We start from the raw sequence: 16100 nt of genomic DNA on the forward strand, positions 1-16100 counted from the left end.
TTGAGAGACTATAGAGGTGAAGCTAGCGGAACCGAGAGAAGGCAAACTTAACCTGTGAGGAAAGTGATTGTTGTGAAAAGAATGAAGGTGTTTTAAAAGAAGTGACACTGGCAGAAAACTTCCCATGAAAGGAACTCTCAGAGATATTCCCCAAAAGGGAAAGCGCTAAGTATAAAATATTGGAAGCTGATCCAAACATTAAAAGGAGTTTGAAAATTCACCAAGGAATAAAAAGATACTCTATATCTTTAAGTTACAGAAGATGAAGGCAAACATTGTTCAAAACATTCTTGGTAAGTTAATACAAGGGGAAAAAAACACTTTAATTCTGAATGTTTTAAGTTTTAAAGTATAGTGTGCTAAGTAAATTATAGTTGTACTGTTTTTCACTTCCCTATTTATTTATAACCAATAGTAAGTGGGCTTTGAATATTTTGACAAAGATGTTTCAGTGTAACAGGATGATCGTAATTCTCTTCCTTGATTATTGAGATCCTTTCACATGGTTTCAGCTTGCATGATCAATTTTTACAGTCCTGCATTAATATGCAAAGTAAAGACTGACTTTATATTACAGAATTTGGAGTCAAAGTGTTTAAAAACTGCAGGTTTGTTAAGTATCGATGATATCTTCTTATGAATACTATCAGTTAATTTTTTCATTTAAAAATGTCGTCATCCTTTGAAGTTTGCAAAGAATTATTGGGATTTTAATATCATTCTGCTTATGGTGTTAATTTTACTTAAATATCATGCCAAACTGGTACTAAACACATCAATTTCAAAGTATTTTTGGAAGTACTTATACTTTTGGCTTGTTTTCTAGAATCCATCATTTCATTAATACCTTCAAAGTTTCTAAAGAAGTATTGCAGACTACCATTAATTGAATCCCTAGAAATACGATGGTGTCAGCTCAACTTCCTCATCATATAATCAACCATGGTTATAATTTTATATTTATTTCTATTAGCAATGCAATCCAATGTTTTGTCAAAACTGAAAGATAATACTACTCTTGTATGATCTTTTTAAACTATTTAGAGATAAACTTTTACTATATCTTTTAGTACAAAAGTTTTTAAAAAACTGTGAATGAACCTATCTAGATTCTTCCTCTCTGGGAAGGGCATCTCCGAAAGAAAGGCAGCAGCCCAAGTCAGGGGCTTATAGATAAAAGTCCCATCTACCTGGGACAGAGTACCTGGGGGAAGCGGAAGCTGTGGGCACAACTTGGGGAGACTTAAACATTCCTGCCTGCTGGCTCTGGAGAGAGCACTAGATCTCCCAGCACAGTGCTCAAGCTCTTCTAAGGGGTAGTCTGCCTTCTCAAGTGGTTCCCTGAGCCCTGTGCTTCCTGACTGTGAGACACCTCCCAGCAGGTGTCGACAGACACTTCATACAGGAGAGCTCCTGCTGGCATCTGGCAGGTGCCCCTCTGGGACAAATCTTCCAGAAGAAGGAACAGGCAGCAATATTTGCTGTTCTAGAGCCTCCGCTGGTGATACGCAGGCAAACAGGGTCTGGAGTGGACCTCCAGCAAACTCCAGCAGACCTGCAGCAGAGGGGCCAGACTATTAGGAGGAAAACTAACAAACAGAAAGGAAAAAGCATCAACATCAACAAAAAGGATGTCCACACAAAAACCTCATCCAAAGGTCACCAACATGAAAGACCAAAGGTAGATAAATCCAGGAAGATGAGGAAAAACCAGAGCAAAAAGGCTGAAAATTCCGAAAACCAGTATGCCTCTTCTCCTCCAAAGGAACACAGCTCATCTCCAGCAAGAAAACAAAACTAGATGGAGAATGAGTTTAACAATTTGACAAAAGTAGGCTTCAGAAGGTGGTAATAACAAACTCCTCCAAGCTAAAGAAGCATATTCTAACCCAAAGCAAGGAAGCTAAGAGCCTTGAAAAAAGGTTACAGGAATTGCTAACTAAAATAAGCAGTTTAGAGAAGAACATAAATGGCATGATGGAGCTGAAAAACACGGCATGAGAACTTCATGAAGCATACACAAGTATCAATAGCCAAATTGATCAAGTGAAAAAAAGGATATCAGAGATTGAAGATCAATTTAATGAAATAAAGCATGAAGACAAGATTAGAGAAAAAAGAATGAAAAGGAACGAACAGAGCCTCCAAGAAATATTGGTCTATGTGAAAAGACCAAACCTACATTTGATTGGTGTATTTGAAAGTGACGGGAAAATGAAACCAAGTTTGAAAACACTCTTCGGGATATTATCCAGGAGAACTTCCCCAACCTGACAAGATTGGCCAACATTCAAATTTGGGAAATACAGCAAACACCACAAAGATGGTGATCATTAAAAAGTCAGGAAACAACAGATGCTGGAGAGGATGTGGAGAAATAGGAATGCTTTTACACCGTTGATGGTAAATTAGTTGATGGTAAGTTAGTGTAAATTAGTTCAACCATTGTGGAAGACAGTGTGGCAATTCCTCAAGGATCTAAAACTAGAAATACCATTTGGCCCAGTGATCCCATTATTGGATTTATACCCAAAGGATTATAAATCATTCTACTATAAAGACACATGCACCTGTATGTTTATTGTGGCACTATTCACAATAGCAAACACTTGGAACCAACCCAAATGCCCATCAATGATAGACTGGATCAAGAAAATGTGGCACATGTACACCATGGAATATTATGCAGCCATAAAAAAGGATGAGTTCATGTCCTTTGCAGGGACACGGATGAAGCTGGAAACTATCATTCTCAGCAAATTAACACAGGAACAGAAAACCAAAGACACATGTTCTCACTCATAAATGGGAGTTGAACAATAAGAACACATAGACACAGGGCAGAGAACATCACACACTGGGTCCTGTCAGGGGATGAGGGATTAAGGGACAGATAGCATTAGGAGAAATACCTAATGTAGATGATGAGTTGGTGGGTGCAGCAAACCACCATGGCACGTATATATCTATGTAACAAACTTGTACGTTCTGCACATGTATTCCAGAACTTAAAATATAATTTAAAAAAGAGAAAAAAGAAAGCACTTAATGTTTACAGCAGGCTAATAAAGACCATATGAAAGTCTTGGGGCTTTTTTCTGAATTTTTCTTCCCTTTTAACATACTACAAACGTGTCATTTGTTTAGGAGAGGAAAAAAAAAGACTGTTATTGGATCAAAGAATATAGAATGACATTGAATTTTTTCACATATTTTTAGATGTTGCCAATTATATTTACCATGCATGGTGGCATTGTCATATCCTGAATCTTCAAATTATTTTGTTTATATTTAACTTTTGTAACTTGCCTGTTAATGTCGCATATAATTTTTCTAGTAATTCCATACACTGAGAAATTTGTTCAACACACCAAAAGTGTTTTATATGGAATTATAAGCACTTGGAAATACACAAATTAATAATAATAATCTGCTTCACCTAACTTATATTTGAGGATATGTCATCAAACCTTAGTGGATAATATATAGAATTTCTTACCTTATTTAAATTTATTTGATTCATCATATCTACCATAATCCTAATTGTTTCGTTTTGTATTTTATACCCTAAGTAATATGCTATATTATTTGGTGGTAATGTTAGTCTTCTATACAAATGTTCCACCATAATGTTATAATTTCCTGTGATATTTGCAAGTGAAGACAATAGTAATACATTTTCTTAGATGATGCTCTGAATTTCTAACTTTGTCCTGCCAAAAACTGAATCACTCATATCATATGTCATTCACATATGTCAATATTTTCATATAGTTCATTTACTTTAAAAATGTAGAAATAATTTGGGACACAGGATGATGTTATCTTGCTCTATATTTATTTAAGGGGATTGGATCTAAATTGCCTTATTAATTTCAGAGATTAAGACAATTTGGAACTGTGTTGTAATCCCTGCACAGGTTATTCTCCTTCTGTTTTATACTTACTCCTAGAATTAGCCCCTTAAGTTCCCAATTTAAAATGTGAGCTTCAATTACATATTTGAAGATTTACAAGTCTGTTAAAAGCTTAGCTTCTCAGTCTCATTGGCGCCTCTCATGAAATCAGTAGATGCCTCAGGGGAGAAAAGCAACCCCAAATACAGGGTTCATCACTATGAGCTTGTCTCTTCTCCTGGATATTGACCCAGTAATTCATCTCCCCTTTGTTGGTTATTTGATGCCTTGAGGCAGATTTTATTTCATATTTTTATTGTTTTTTTCTAGACATCCTCGATAAGGGAGTTGGTCTAAATTACGTAGTATAACATTTCTAGAAACAGAAGTCCTTCTGTTTCCCCATCATTCTGAGCAAACTATCACAAGGACAGAAAACCAAGCAACGCATGTTCTCACTCATAGGTGGGAACTGAACAATGAGAACAGCTGGACACGGGGCGGGGAACATCACACACTGGGGCCTGTCGTGGGGTGGAGGGATCGGGGAAGGATAGCATTAGGAGAAATACCTAATGTAAATGATGAGTTAATGGGTGCAGCACACCAACACGGCATGTGTATACATACGTAACAAACCTGCATGTTGTGCACATGTACCCTAGAACTTAAAGTATAATTTTTTAAAAAAGGAGTCTTTCTGTTTCCTTTTTAGTTGTTTATTAATAGAATTTACCATCCTTATATGTGTGAAGCCACAATTTGTGTCTCAAAAATCTAAGCAATAACAGGTATAGGCAAATTGAGCCTATGTAGTGTGGGATGATTCCTGGGCCTCTGTACAAGCCACATAAAGTCAAGGTGAGTTCTTTCATGGGACTCCTTCTTGACCCTGAAACCAGTTTAAAATAATATTGGAGATAAACCAAATTTGAGGTATCTCATCTAGACTGCAGACCTTTCAGTCTGGACTGAAAATTAAGGCAAAAGTTGGCACTAATTATTTTGCTGCCTGGTGTTTTAGAAGAACCAATGTCAGCTGAGCACGGTGGCTCACACCTGTAACCCCAGCACTTTGGGAGGCTGAGGTGGGCAGATCACGAGGTCAGGAGATCGAGACCATCGTGGTCAACGAGGTGAAACCCTGTCTCTACAAAATACAAAAAATTAGCCAGGCATGATGGTGTGTGCCCGTAGTCCCAGCTACTCGGGAGGCTGAGGCAGGGGAATCGCTTGAACCCAGGAGGCGGAGATTGCAGTGAGCCGAGGTCACACCACTGCACTCCAGCTTGGGCGACAGAGCGAGACTTCGTTTAAAAAAAAAAAAAAAAGAGGAAGAATAAGAGGAAGAAGAACTGATGTCTAAGAGGTCTCTGGTTCCATTAATAGAATTTTTGCCTTGGTCATCATGCCGAGGTTGCCTAGTTAACGTTACTGCTTGTAGAATCCCATGCATATTTCCTAAGATTTGTTCTGGCCTTGGCCTTTGTTTACAATATTGACACCGTTTATGAGGCCTGGGCATTTATTTAAGGTCCAGCAAGTAAATCCCTACTTCCATAAGGACATACCCTTGCTCTAGTGGGTGCTGTAGTCAGCCAGCAATACACCCTCTTCAGGACAAATTTGCTTATTCCTCAGCTTCAAGGAGTGTTGGCTGCTGACCACTCACAGATGAGTCCCTCTAAAAATTGCTTTATGTAGAAGGGAGCCACTTTGTTAGAAGGGAGCCACTTTGCCTAAGGGGGCATTCTTTCCCTAGGGAAAGCTCACATCAAATATGGAAGTACAAAGGTATGAGCCCGTTACTTCATTTTAGAAAACCTCTGAAGGTCCACCTTAGCTCCAGAACTCTCTATGAGGTTGTTAGATCCTCTGTTACAACTGCATCACGGTTCCGTGTCTCTCTGCTCAGTCCTGCTTCCGTCTCTCTTTTGGTAGTTCTGTTTCATAGAACTCTCGCCAGTAAGCATTCTGCAGGCCAAGGCCCATCTGAGTGTTTCCTCAGCAACTGACCTGAGACATTTATCTACATAGAGCCACTAAACACTCATCTTAAGCAAACCCATCTTAAACAGCCACAACTTACCACAATAAAAACCTCAAATGGCCCCTAGAAACAAAGTCCTACAACTGCCTATGCAGACCACAGCAGTAAGGAGGCAGTCGCACAGCATATAAAAGTCAGTCATGTTCAACCACATAGGCCACTGCATACAAACAAGGTCAAAGACTCATGGCCACAGCTTGTTTTCTAAAACCAAAGGCCACTTACATTGGCTCCACCAAAACATTCTTCCCAAATAATTTTATTCTCCATTTCCATAATACTTTATTCCCTATAGTCGTCTTCTAACAAAGGTCCTAGTAGATTTGTTTACGCTCTCTTGAATTGAACTTTTTCTATTAAACTGTAGATATTAACCTTTCATCATACTCAAAATTAGAAAAATGTGTGCTAAAAATTTATACCAACTTTTATTATAACTTTCTTTTCAATAATAAGCATCATTTTATTTGCTGATGTTGTTACAGAAACCAATTACATTAGCCACAAAAAAAGTGTTTTCCAGAGTTGAAGAGCAAGGCAATTACTCTCCAAAATGTTAAGTAAAACAGTGTACAACATCAGTATTAAAATGTTAAATTTTACATTGTCTTTACCACTTTGATTTTCTGAACAATTTTGTTGAACAAAATAAGATAAAAGATTACATGTTTATTTTATCTTCAGGAATGTAAAGGTCTAATTATTCAAACAGTTTTTATGATAAAACTAAATTCTGAAGGTGTCTACCAAGTTGGCATTTTTTCTCTCTTCCTCTCTTTAAATCAGAAGTCTAACAAGGATTAGAAAAGACAAAACTCTATTCAGTGTTTCTGACAAAGTGGAAAGGGTGAAAACATAAAAAATAGTTACTCCTTGGCTTTTGTTTTCAGCTATAGTTCTTTACTAGATTCAATATAGATGACGTTTCTTCCTCTACTTGGGATTTACCTCAGTGAAATGGGTTATGAAATATTTCACTCTATCATTTTCCCAGAAGTTCTCTCTGATTTCTAACAAGTTTATTTTCATATAAATTTTGGAATGACTAGTTGCATTTTTCTCCCTTGCTTTAGAAAATATAAAGACAAAAGTGAAAGTGAATGTAAATACAAATAACTTGGGTGCTATTATCAAAATTTGATTTTGCCTTAATAAAAATTAAGTAATCCACATAGGTCATCACAATGAGAAAAATAAAGAGCCTCAAATAAGCATTTCATAGACCAATGCCATTGATGATTAATTGATTCTCAACTGACATCCTGAATCAGTTAAGTTTGGTTGTGAGTGACAGAAAATTCAAACTGACAGTATCTTTTAAAAGATGTAGCCAGGCACAGTAGTTCATGCCTTTAATCCCAGCACTTTGGGAGGCCAAGGTGGGTGGATCACTTGAGCTCAGGAGTTCGAGACCAGCCTGGCCAATATGGGGAAACCCCATTGCCACTAAAAATACAAAAATTAGCTGGGCATGGTGGCACGTGCTATAGTCCCAGCTACTCAGGAGGCTGAGGCAGGAGACTTGCTTGAACCCAGGAGGCAGAGGTTGCAGTGAGCCAAAATCACGCCATTGCACTCCAGCCTGGGCGAGAGTGCAAGCTTCCGTCTCAACAAGATGAAATAATGCAACCACATTTCTCTCTCTCTCTCTCTCTCTCTCTCTTATAAAAAGACAGGAGAAGGCAATGCAAGGTTGATGTGACATTCCATGGTGTCAGGAACTCAGTTCCCAGTTTCCTTTTTTGTTGTGGGAGAGTTTTTATTTTTTTGTTTTGTTTGGATCTTTACCCACAGTTAGTCCTCATTCCAGTGGTCATCCCATACTCTGAGGTGACTGCCAGAGGTCTTTCCATCAAATTCACCTTTCATCCAGCCAATAAAAGGAAGGGAAGAAATGAGCACATCCACTTCCCATGATTTCAGAGCAGCTTTCTGCAGAAGTTATACATCACATTTGTCAGGTTGTAATCACATGACCACAATCAGCTCAAAGGGTGCCAAGAAACATAGCTTTTATTCTGCCCAGCTAATTCAGCAGGTTTCAGTTATTCTAGAGGAAGTGACAAACATATCCTGGGAGACAACCAGTGTTCTCTGCCATATATCCCATTTGGCAAGCCATTTATTTATTTAGCTATGTAGGTGTATAGTTAGTAACCAGTTTTACTTGAATGGGCAATCTGGAAATAGCTCAACGACCCATGGCTGCTTTTCTTACTTCATAGCCATATTATTCTTTTTTCTCACTTTATACTCATATTAAGATTCATGTCTGTTTCAAATAGTTTCCTGTATAAAGCCATATCTGGCATTCTCTATGAGGTAGAGTTGGTTGTGCATTGGGATGAAGGGGGTTGTAGTTATGTCAACTAGTGCCTTTGTATTTGGGAAAAAAATTATATCACAGGAAGAATCTTGATGCTCTCTATGGGTGCTATCAGCCTTCTGGGAGCAAGCCTAAGATTCAAGCAGAAGGCCTTGAGTAGATTTGCAGAAGCCACAAGAAATTTCCAATTCCAATTCCACTTGTAAGTCAACCTATTGTTAAAGCTACTGTTCTGTATTTAACAGATGATAGAAAATAGTTTTACATCTGGTATATGTTAGAATACATAATTTAAAAGTTGCTGCTGCTTCAAAAATAATTTAAATCAGTTCAATATAAACAGCATCTTTGAGAGATGTGGAGTCTATTCGTTTCTACAGATAACAAAATCTACCCTTGGGTGTGCTAGAACATCAGAAAACTGCATGTCTGGACTAGATCCTGTTATTCTGTGTAGAATTACTTTTCCCAGTCTGTGTCATAGGCTGACATAATGATCTTACTTTAAGAGACTTAATCACAAAAAGACCTATGGACTTTGTAAAATTTACTGAAAGAACTTTCTTGAGACCATTGTTCACTGCATTAAGCAGTTTCTCCTCTGATGGACAAATCTCCTTGTGGCCTCAGGACCAGGAATAGCTGTAATTCTCCTAAACAACCCATTGTCTATCTTCTGTCTTCTAGGCACTGCGAGTAACTGATCCTGTCTTAACCATCATGGTCCTCTAACAATGTGTGACTCACATCTAACCAGAGTATAGGGTATCATGGCACTTTTTAAAAATTTACTCCATTCTTGGCTTCATCTTTTTTATCGTGCTATGTATTTCCCTGGATTCTATTCATGTATTGTTATCAATATATTTTTAATATTTTAGAGCCAAAAAGTTATTGTGAATTTAAGGATAGGTCTCTGAGCTGCTGCATGATTTAGGGGGAGCCATAAGACAAAATTTTTAATAACAAGCATGCAGAAATGGCATTTTAATCTCTACTGTCATCTAGTGGTAGAATACAAAACTTTGTTGTCCAACAGTTCTTGGGATGCAGGTGGTTTTTGGTTACATGGATAACTTATTTACTGGTGATTTCTGAGATTTTAGGACACCTGTCACCCAGCAGTGTACACATTATCCAATATGTAGTCTTTTATCCCTCACCCCCTCCCAATCTTCTCCCTGACAAGTATCCAAAGTCCATTATATCACTTTTATGCCTTTGTGTCCTCATAGCTTAGCTCCCACTTATAAGTGAGACATATGATATTTGATTTTTCATTCTTGAATCACTTCACTTAGACAAATGGCTTCCAGCTCCACCCAAGTTGCTGCAAAAGACATTATTTTGTTCTGTTTTGTGGCTGAGTAGTATTCCATGGTAAATATATACCACACTTTCTTTATCCACTCATTGGTCAATGGGCACTTAGGTTGGTTCCATATCTTTGCAATTGCGAATTGTGCTGCTATAAACATGCATGTGCATGTGTCTTTTTCATGTAATGACCTCATTTCCTTTGGGTAGATACCCAGTAGTGGGATTGCTGGATCGAATGGTAGTTCTACTTTGAGTTCTTTCAGGAATCTCCATACTGTTTTCCATAGTGGTTGTATTAATTTACATCCCCAACCACAGTAGATAAGTGTTTCCTTTTTACCACATCCGTGCCAACATCTTTTGGTTTTTTACTTTTTAATTATGGCCATCCTTGCAGGAGTAAGGTGGTATCTCGTTGTGGTTTTAATTTTCATTTCCCTGATGATTAGTGATGTTCAGCTTTTTTTTTTTTTATGTTTGTTGGCTGTTTGTGTATCTTCTTTTGATAATTGTCTATTCATGTTCTTTGCCCACTTTTTGGTGGAATTATTTGTCATTTTCTTGCTGATTTATTTGAGTTCCATGTACATTCTGGATACTAGTTCTTTGTCAGATGCATAGTCTATGAATATTTTCTCCCATTCACTGGGTTGTCTGTTTACTCTGCTGATTATTTCTTTTGCTGTGCAGAAGGTTTTTAGTTTAATTAGGTTCCATATATTTATTTTTGTTGTTGCATTTGCTTTTGGGGCTTTAAGTCATGAATTATATGCCTAAGCCAATGTGCAGAAGAGTTTTTCTGATGTTATCTTATGGATTTTTCATGGTTTGGGGTATTATATTTAAGTCCTTGATCCATCTTCAGTTGATCTTTGTGTAAGGTGAGAGATGGGAATCCAGTTCCATTCTTCTGCATGTGGCTTGTCAGTTATCCAAGCACCTTTTCTTCAATAGGGTGTCATTTCCCCTACTTTATGTTTCTGTATGCTTTGTCAAAGATCAGTTGGTTGTTGAATATATGGCTTTATTTCTGGGTTTTCTATGCTGTGCCATTGGTCTACGTGTCTATTTCTATGCCAGTACCATGCTGTTTTGGTAACTATAGCCTTGTAGTGTAATTTAAAGTTGAGTGATATGATGCCTCCAGATTTGTCCTTTTGCATAGTGTTGTTTTGGCTATGTGGGCTCTTTCTTGGATCCATATGGATTTTAGGATTCTTTTTTCTAGTTCCCTGAAAACTTATGAAGATATTTTGATGGGAATTGCATTGAATCTGTAGACTGCTTTGGGCAGCATGGTCATTTTCACAATATTAATTCCACCCATCCTGAGTATGGGATGTGTTACCATTTGTTTGTGTCATCTATGATTTCTTTCAGCAGTGTTTTGTAGTTTTACTTATAGAGATCCTTCAAGATCCTTTATTAAGCATATTCCTATTTTATTTTATTTTTTGCAGCTGTTGTGAAAGGGACTTTTTTTATTTGATTCTTGGCTTGGTCACTGTTGGTGTGTAGCAGTGCTACTGATTTGTGTACATTGGTTTTGTATCCTGAGACTTTACTGAATTTGTTTGTCAGATCTAGGAGCTTTTTGGATGCATCTTTAGGTTTTTCTAAGTATGTGATCAACTCATGGGTGAACAGTCACAGTTTGATCTCTTTTCCAATTTGGATGTCCTTTATTTGTTTTTCTTGTCTTACTACTCTGGCTAGGACTTTGAGTATGATATTGAATAGAAGTGGTGAAAGTGGGCGTCCTTGTCTTGTTCCAGTTATCAAGGGGAATGCTTTCAACTTTTCCCCATTCAGTATGATGTTGGCGGTGGGTTTGTCATATATGGCTCTTATTACTTTGAGGTAAGTCCTTTCTATGCCTATTTTATGGAGGGTTTTGTCATAAAGGAATGCTGGATTTTATCAAATACTTTTTCTGCATCTATTGAAATTATCGTATGATGTTTGTTTTTAATTCTGTTTATGTAATGTATCATATTTATCAACTTGCATATGTTAAACCATCCCTGCATCCTTGGTACAAAACCCAGTTGGTCATGATGTATTAACTTTTTGATATGCTGTTGGATTCAGACAGCTAGTATTTTGTTGAGAGTTTCTGCACCTGCATTCATTAGGGATACTGGTCTGCAGTTTTCATTTTTTTATTATTGTCTTTTCCTGGTTTTGATATTAGGGTGAAAAACCCTGACATTTTCAACCCAAGTTTTAATGTTGCAGATATTTTGATTCTGTACTTAGACACAGAAGTATTTTACACAATATCATGCATTTTTATGATTTTTCACTGCGAAGTTACCCATGGTGCAACCCTTTTATCCCAATTCAGTCTCTTCATTCTATGCATCATAATTTTCCAATTTTTGATTTGTTGTATTGTGTTCTGTCTTCTCTGGAATCTTAAGTGTAGATTGTTGAGTTCATTCTCTTGATTCATGGCTCATGGATATCATTTGGTCTGAGCAGGCCTCCTCTGTAAATTATTTTATTTACTTATTATCCCCTACTATCCCCACTTCCTTCCCTTCCCCACATTTTAATGTATTAATGTGTCATCCTTCTTGCCTATGTGTTCTTATAACACATGATGTTGGGGTCTCAGCAGCTCAGGCGGGAGGAGCCGCAGTGGCTAGGCAGCATAGCTTAACCAAGGCTCTCATGCCCAGCGGCCCACAGGCACCTGGCATGCACCCTCCACACCACCAGGATGAAGGAGCCACAAAGGAAGAGCCAAAGAGGAGATCAGTGCCGTTGTCAGCTAAACCTTCTCCAAAAGTGGAAATGAAGCCAGAAAAGGCAGCAGGAGGTCAGGCGTGGTGGTTCAGGCCTGTAATCCCAGCACTTTGGGAGGTCGAGTTGGGCAGATCACCTGATGTCAGGAGTTCAAGACCAGCCTGGTCAACATGGTGAAACCCATCCCTACTAAAAATACAAAAATTAGCCGGGTGTGGTGGTGGGCACCTGTAATCCCAGCTACTCCAGAGGCTAAGGCAGAAGAATCACTTGAACCCGGGAGGCGGAAGTTGCAGTGAGTCGAGATGGCACCACTGCACTCCAGTCTGGGTAACAGAGCGAGACTCAGTCTAAAAAAAAAAAAGAAAGAAAGAAAAAGCAACAGGAAAGGACAAATCTTCAGAGAAAAAAAAAATGCAAACAAAAGGGGAAAGAGGAGCAAAGGGAAAACAGGCCAACTTGTGTAATCAAGAAACTAAAGATTTACTTCAGAAAATGGAAAAACAAAAACCGAGGAGAGTCCAGCCACTGAAGCCACAGAGAAAGAAGCCACATCTGATTAGTATTACATTCCATGTCTTATGGGTCATCCCTGTCTCCCTTCTCGTACAACCTAGAGGAATATTTTTATCAACTATTTTGTAAACGCAAGTTTTTCAGTAGCTCTAGAAACATTTTTAAGAAGGAGCGAATCCCATCTCACCCCATTTCTTAAATGTAAGTGCTTTTTTATAAAGGTGAAATCATTCTCTGGTTGTTTATTTTTTGGTACAACCAGAAAACAGTATGGGATACCGAATTATGGGAGGTTTTGTCTTGGGTGTCAGCTTAATGTTCCATGGATGGGGGGTTAGCTTTTATTTTTTAATACAAAGCATACTAAATGGCAATATGGAGTCACAGCCTTGCCTTTAATGTCTTGAACATTTTGAATTACTTCTAGTCCCATGTTTTTTGTCATTAGAATTGTTTCCTAAAGGAAACCACTCCTGGATCATATCTTTCCCTGTCAGAATTGTGTGCACTCTGTAACATCTTTGGTCGTGGTAGTCCTGTTTTTCTAATAACTTTGTTACCGTGCTGTTAAATATTAAAAATTTGAGTATGTAGTATATATGCTATTCAATTGTGAATTGGTGGGATGTCTATAACAGCTTATCAACATGTGAAGATACTGGTACTTGATAGCCTCTTAAGGAAAATTTGCCTCCAAATTTTAAGCTGGAAAGTCACTGGAATAACTTTAAAAAATAATTAGAATACACGGCTTTTTAGATTCTCAGTACATATGTTAAGAATTGAAATATCTGTGTGCTGACCCTCAACACAACCAATAAAATCTCAATTACAAAAGAAAAAAAGTGATACTATTTAATGTGTACAACTCTAATTGCAACACGGGTATTGTACTGTATGCTTTCTGTATTGATGCATTGCATTCAGTACTTTCTTGACAACCTTCGCAACAGTCTAGTCTGTTGTTTCTGCATATGTATACACAATCAACAAACATCTCCAAATTCACATATGGGTGTATATCTCATATAGGTTATATGTACCCATTTTATTGTTAAAATTCCAAACAGTTTTCTCAATTTTCTACACGTTAATTTTTCTCAGTGTGTACTTTGTAAAAGAGAAATTCTTAATTTTACAAAATAAAACTCACCTTTTTTTTTTTTTGAGACAGAGTCTCACTTCTGTCACCCAGGCTGGAGTGCAGTGGCAACCTCTGTCTCATGGGTTCAAGCTATTCTCCTACCTCAGCCTCCTGAGTAGCTGGGATTACTGTAATCCCTCTTCCAGCTAATTTTTGTATTTTTAGTAGAGACAGGGTTTTGCCATGTTGCCCAGGCTGGTCTGCAACTCCTGACCTCAGGTGATCTGCCTGCCTTGGCCTCCCAAAGTGCTGGTATTACACGCATGAGCTACCACACCCAGCCCCAATCCAAATTTTAAATGGCTGATATCCTCTACCAATTTTTGGAAGCTTGACAAAGATAGCTCAGGAATTTTAGATAAATAGAGCAAATGATAAATCTCTGGAAATGCATAGGAAACAAAATGACTATTCATAGAACCAAATACAAGCCTTACATTAGAAACTAAAAAACATCAATTGTATATATATATATATATATATATATATATATACACACACATATATATATGTAAAACCCAAAGGAGAACAAACAGGAAATAAATGAAAATTAAAAGCAAAACCAACAGGAAAATAACCCCCAAATTTTCTCCTACTCAGTTTACCTTGGAGTCTACAGTGTTATCCCAAGCCTAAAAAAATATGACAGATATTCTGTTTCTGATATACTAATTAATGTCTTTAAGTCCACCAGTACCACTCTGTTTTGTGAAATTAAGAAATTCACTTTAAGCATGTGACCAATAAGTACCTTAGTGCTAGTACTTTCTATGTAGACTAGCAAATACAGTGTGAAACAAAGCAATGCAAGCACTTATGTAAAATTTGACTCCATGTTAAATCTGGCTCCATGCTTAACTATATTTAAAACAGAATTATCAAGCTGCCAATGTATTTCCTTTTAATAATTCTTATTGTACCTTCATCAAGACTAAGAGCTTTAACTATGAACAATGTTAATTTGCCAAATGTCTCTAATTTTCTATCAGTTTTTAAAGGATGTTTACTATGTAAATTTTTCAACTTTGCATTTTCTCTGTATGTACATGAAGATAAACACACAGAGAAACAGAAAGAAAACAACATATGTCTTCAAAAAGCCATCTGTGTCATGCTTGGACTTTCTGTTTTGTCCTAAATTTTTTTTTATTCATTTTATTTTTAGGAAAAAAAAAAATTCCGTCAGATTGTTTTCTCGCCGGGGACACACATACGCTGTTGGTGGGAGTGTAAATTAATTCAACCATTGTGGGAAGAAGTATGGTGATTCCTCCAACAGCTAAAAACAGAAATACCCATTCAACCCACTAATCCATTACTAGGTAGATACCCAGAGAAATATAAATCATTCTACCGTAAAGACACATGCACACAAATGTTCATTGAAGCACTATTCAAAATAGCAGACATGGATTCAACCTAAATGCCCATCAATAACAGATTAGATAAAGAAAATATAGTACATATACACCATAGAATATTATGCAGCCATAAAAAAGAATGAGATCATATCTTTTGTGGGGACATGGATGGAGCTAGAGGCCATTATCTTTTGCAAACCGATGCAGGAACAGAAAACCAAATACCACATATTCTCACTTGTAAGTGGGAGCTAAACGATGACAATCCATGAACACAAGGAAGAAAACAACACACACTGGGGCCTCCTTGAGGATGGAGGATGAGAGGAGAGAGAGGAGCAGATTGGGTACTAAGCATAGTACCTGGGTGGTGCATAATCTGTACAACAAACTTCCACAACGTGAGTTTACTATATCACAAACCTGCTTGTGTAACCCAAACCTAAAATAAAAGTTAAAAAAAAAGATTCTTGCACAAAATTATCCTCCTTTCGTTTTAACCTTTCTTGCTAAAACTACATCTTTATATCCTTAACTTTCTTCACATCTTTCTCCCTACTTACTGGTTCCTTTCTACCTTAGTTCATAAATAAGATTTTCAAGTCCATAATTGGAATAAAACTTTAGAAAACGTTTGAATTAGACAAAATTATTCTATTTCTCAATAAGAAAACATCTTCTTTGGCAGGCTTTATGTACTAAAGTATATAGTACCCTTAAATTTTCGTGAAAACTA

The 16100-nt window shown here is 37.3% G+C and overlaps 1 pseudogene; it reads left to right on the plus strand.

Annotated features, from left to right (window-relative positions):
- Nucleotides 1-12268: 12268 nt before the first annotated feature.
- On the plus strand, nt 12269-13951 carry LOC144337438 (uncharacterized; annotated as a pseudogene).
- Nucleotides 13952-16100: the final 2149 nt, after the last annotated feature.

Source organism: Macaca mulatta, chromosome 1, assembly GCF_049350105.2.
Source record: "Macaca mulatta isolate MMU2019108-1 chromosome 1, T2T-MMU8v2.0, whole genome shotgun sequence".
Classification (NCBI taxonomy): domain Eukaryota; kingdom Metazoa; phylum Chordata; class Mammalia; order Primates; family Cercopithecidae; genus Macaca; species Macaca mulatta.